This window comes from Myotis davidii, unplaced genomic scaffold (assembly GCF_000327345.1).
Source record: "Myotis davidii unplaced genomic scaffold, ASM32734v1 scaffold471, whole genome shotgun sequence".
Classification (NCBI taxonomy): Eukaryota; Metazoa; Chordata; class Mammalia; order Chiroptera; family Vespertilionidae; genus Myotis; species Myotis davidii.
This window is the reverse complement of record NW_006283354.1, coordinates 1,345,965-1,351,057: the sequence shown is the minus strand read 5'-3', so window position 1 is coordinate 1,351,057 and position 5,093 is coordinate 1,345,965. Positions and strand designations below refer to the sequence as shown.

Sequence of the window (5,093 nt, the reverse complement as noted above, 5' to 3'; positions counted from 1 at the left end):
TAGCAAGGACCTACAACCAAGATTACTCTACCCAGCAAAGCTATCATTTAGAATTAAGGGTCAGATAAAGATCTTCACAGACAAGAAAAAGCTAAAGGAGTTCATCACAACCAAACCAGTATTATATGAAATGTTGAAAGGTTTTCTTTAAGAAGAGGAAGAAGAAAAAGGTAAAGATAAAAATTAAGAACAGCAAATACATATCTATCAACAAGTGAATCTAAAAATCAAGTGAATAAAAAAATCTGATGAGCAGAATAAACTGGTGATTATAATACAATCAGGGGCATAGAAAGGGAGTGCACTAACTATTCTTCAGGGGGGGAAATGGGTGGGGGGGGTGATGTGGGAAGAGACTGGACAAAAATTGTACATCTATGGATGAGGACAGTGGGGGAAGGGGAAGGGCAGAGGGTGGGTTGGGAACCAGGTGGAGGGGAGCTATGGGGGGAAAAAGAGGAACAACTGTAATAATCTGAACAATAAAGATTTAATTTAAAAATATGGGCGCAGGGGTCTGGCCTGCATGATTCAGTAGTTAGAGCATTGGCCCAAGTGATTCTGCATCAAGGGCACATATGGGTTGCAGGTATGATCTCTGATCTGGTTGGGGCATGTGGCAGGAGGCACATGCTCTGACAAGGCTGGGGATTGAACCTGCAACCCAGGTACATGCCCTTGACTGGGAATCAAACATGAGGCCCTTCAGTGTGCGGCCTGGTGCTCTAACCACTGAGAATACTGACTAGGGCTCAGTGGTGAAACTTCAGCAGTATTCCCTTTAAAGGTGTATTCAGTAATTATTGATAAGATTTGTATTAAACTCTTAGCCAATGTATATTATAAGAAAAAATAAAAAGCATTAAGGATTAGAAAGTTTTTAAAAAAATTGTCATTATTTACAAGTGATATGATTTCTCATAGAAATCCTAAAAGAATCTGAAAAATTACTAATGAAGTTAATAAGTAAATGAGTCTAGCAAGTTTGCTGGATATATGATTACTAAACAAAATTAAACATATTTAATATATCAGCAAAAATATAGCACTCCTAATAACAAAGTATAAAAAGTATTTAGAGGCAAATCTAATAAAAGATTTGTGTGATCTTTAAGGAGAAAAAAAGTAAAAACATATAAAGGTTGTTAAAGACGACACAAAGAAATGGAAAGATATGTCAGATCATGAATAAGGCTAAGTTTCTTAAAGATGTAATTTCCCCCAATTAATCTATAAAATCAGTGTAATTCCAGTAAGAAGTCTGGCAGGATTTTTTATGGTATGTCAAAAGTTGATGGTAGAATTTAGATAAAAGAATGAAAGACAAAGAAAAACAAGGTGATTTTGAAAGGTAAAAGGGAGGCTTGGTAGATTAGATTTTTAAAGATAAAGCTTTAGTAATTAATGCAAGGTAAAGATGCAGGGATAGACAAATAGACCAATAGACTAGAATAGGAGAGAGTACACCAAAACAGACCCTGGCTTTTATGGAGACCAAGTACCTTCAGATGGAACTGCAGATGAGCAGTGCAAGGGAAGACTTCATTAAGTGGTATTAGGACAATTGATTGTGTATATGGAGGAAAAATACAATTGAATCCCTTCCTCACAGCACACATGGCTGGATTAAAGACCTAACTTGAAAAGTGCAACTTTAAATGCCCAGAAGGACATATAGAACACACACACACACACACACACACACACACACACACACACGACCTGAGAACAAAAGGTGTTTTTTTTTTTTAAAAAAATATGTTTTTATTTATTTCAGAGAGAGGAAGGGAGAGGGAGTGTGAGAGAGAAACATCAATGATAAGAGAGAATCATTGATTGGCTGCCTCCTGCATGCCCCCTACTAGGGATTGAGCCCACAACCCAGGTATATTCCCTGACCAGGAATCAAACCGTGACCTCCTGGTTCATACGTCAATGCTCAACCACTGAGCCACACCAGCTGGGTGATGAAAGGTAGTCTTAAAATACAAAATACATAAGCCATGAAGAAAAAGGATGGTTAATTGGAGTCATTAAAATTTTAAACTATTCACCAAAAGATTATTAAAGAGGTGAAAAGATAAATCAGTGTAGATGATATTTGCAACACCTATAACAGGTAAAGGATTAGGACTAAAAATACATGAAATATTGATTATCTTCCAAATCAATAAGAAAAAGGCAAAAAAATCCAGCAAAAAATTTGGCAAAGTTTAGAAACAGGCAATTTACAATTTAAACATAAAAAATGTCCAACTTCATTAATAATTAGAGAATGGCAATTAAAATGAAAAATAAGCCTTGGTCAATGTTGCTCAGTAGATAGAGTGTTAGCTCACGACAAAGGGTCTCAGGTTTGATTCCCAGTCAAGGGCATGTACCTGGGTTGCAGGTTCCATCCCCGGCCTAGTCTGAACAAGTGCAGGAAACAACTAATTAATGTGTCTCTCTAAAAATGAATGGAAAAAATATCCTTCAGTGATGATTAACAAAAACAAACAAAAAATAAGATGCATCAAAAAAATAATTTTCATTAGACTGAAAATAATTAAGAAGTTCGTCAGTAGGAAGTGTTGGTAAAGACATCAAATAAGTTCTTGCAGCTCGGCCACCGACATGCCATCCAGACTGAGGAAGACCCGAAAACTTCGGGGCCACATGAGCCACGGCCATGGCTGCATTGGCAAGCACAGGGAGCACCCGGGGGGTCGTGGTAATGCTGGTGGCTTGCATCATCACAGGGTCAACTTCGACAAATATCACCTATGTTACTTTGGGAAAGTTGGTATGAGGCATTACCACTTAAAGAGGCTTCTGCCCAATGGTCAACCTTGATAAACTGTGGACCCTGGTCAGTGAGCAGATACGGGGAAATGCTGCCAAAAGCAAGACTGGAGCTGCTCCTATCATTGATGTGGTGGAATCAGGCAACTACAAAGTTCTGGGGGAGGGAAGGCTCCCAAAGCCTGTCATCGTGAAGGCCAAGTTCTCCAGCAGAAGAGCTGAGGAGAAGATTAAGGGTGTTGGAGGGGCCTGTGTCCTGGTAGCTTGAAGCTACATGGAGGGAAGTTCATTAAAATGTCCACAAGTATAAAAAAGACATCAAATGATAGGAACATTGCTAATATTAGAGAAAATTGATATAATAGCTTCAGAAAACAGTTGGGCAATATTTAGTGAAGTTGAAGATGCTCATATCCTACAACCCAGTAATTCCACTTCTAGGTATAAAACAGGGAGAAACTTTACATATGTGTACAATAAAATGTACAAGAATTGCTCAAACTTTTTGAACTATTGTACTGTTTGCAATAGTGATAAATTATAAACTAAATATCACTCAATGGGAACTGGAAAAATAAGTGGTAGTATTTTCATAAGTGGAATTCTTAAATTGTAGTGAATCAATAAACTAGGTTTATACATGTCAACATGGATGAACCTCATAATTTTAAATGAAAAATAAAACACGTTTCTGAAGAATACGTTAGTGTATATGCTAATCATGTAATGCATAAAATACAAGACGATGTAATATATTTTTAGGGATAAAATAAAGTTATAACATGTACAAGCAGGACACACTACAGATTTTCCATAGGATTACCTTTGTGGGAAGGGTAGGGGATCTGAGCAATGAAAGGTAAGGCTTTATTTCTTAAGCTGGGTGGTAGTATATGGTTGTTCATTATATTATTCTTTATATCTTTTTGTGTATCTTAAATATTACATAGTATTTTTTTTTAAAAGGAAATGATTGCAATGTGGAGACCACAAAAATAAGCATGCAGGACAAGTAAAAACACCAGCTGCCTTAATGCTATCCAAATGGGTGGTTGTGGCTACAGTTAACAGCATCTGACATACTAGTATGTGTAAAAGGTGGTATATCTCAGAAATATTTCTATTTCCTTCCAGATACTCTCTCTAGCCACTTTCAACCCAATCCAACCCAAACTCATCTCAGTTAAAGGCACCCCAGTGTCTCTGTCTGAAACACTGGTCTTCCTTGCCTCCTCTCTTCCCTATGTATCCTTGAGTCTATCAGCAAGTCCCCTCATCACCACCTACAGAAGACATACAGAATCTATCATCTTCACAACACTCCACACTGTCCCCCATCAAATCCAACCAAACCTCCTTTCTTGCCTATATGACTGCTAGAAGTAATTCTAATATCCATCACCTTTTCCCTAACTTGCCTCCCAGTTGCTATGTTTGCCAGCTCCCCCACAGTGTCTTTTCAAGTGCGATCTCTTAAAAATGTAAATCAGATCATATCACTCTCTTGCTCAAAATCCTCCAAGGCTGAGATAAAAATTCAGATCCCTCACCAGCCTACAAGGCCCTCCCTCCATGGCCTGCATCTCCTGCCCTGTTCGCCCTTTCCATTCTAGCCATGCTCACTTTGCTCTTCCTGTAACAACCCTTTCCTCACCTTAGGGCTCTCGTGCTCACCATTTGGAAGCATTCTTCCAGTTTTTATTACGGCTCCATTCCTGGCTTCAGTGGGGCCTCCACTCACCACCTTTTCTAAATTGTTGCCACAACTTTCCCCCCCCCACTGGACCAGTCCCTCTATCCCAGTGGTTGGCAAACTCATTAGTCAACAGAGCCAAATATCAACAGTACAACAATTGAAATTTCTTTTGAGAGCCAAATTTTTTAAACTTAAACTATATAGGTAGGTACATTGTTATTAACTTAATTAGGGTACTCCTAAGGCTTAGGAAGAGCCACACTCAAGGGGCCAAGAGCTGCATGTGGCTTGTGAGCTGCAGTTTGCCGACCACTGCTCTATCCCCTTTGACTATTTCATTTTCCTTCCTATCTGCTGTAATATTATATACTAGAGGCACGATGCATGAAATTCATGCACGGGGTGGAGGGTAAGGTTTCCTCTCCAATCTGGGACCCCTCGGAGGATGTCTGACTGCCGTTTTGGCCTGATCCCCAGGATAGGGCCTAAACCAGCAGTTGGACATCCCTCTCACAATCCTGGACTACTGGCTCCTAATTGCTCACCTGCCTGCCTGCCTGGTTGCTCCCAACTGCCCTCCTGCCGGCTTAGTTGCCCCTCACTGCCCCCCGCC

At 39.5% G+C, this 5,093-nt stretch overlaps 1 long non-coding RNA gene and 1 pseudogene across 1 annotated transcript in view; both read left to right on the top strand.

Annotated features, from left to right (window-relative positions):
* The window catches only part of LOC107182977, a 10,820-nt gene extending 7,182 nt beyond the window's left edge, over nt 1-3,638 (top strand). Inside the window, exon 3 of the long non-coding RNA XR_001513757.1 lies at nt 3,547-3,638. This is a non-coding gene — a long non-coding RNA (uncharacterized LOC107182977). The remainder of the gene's footprint in view (nt 1-3,546) is intronic.
* LOC102753345 lies at nt 2,604-3,098 on the top strand (annotated as a pseudogene).
* Nucleotides 3,639-5,093: the final 1,455 nt, after the last annotated feature.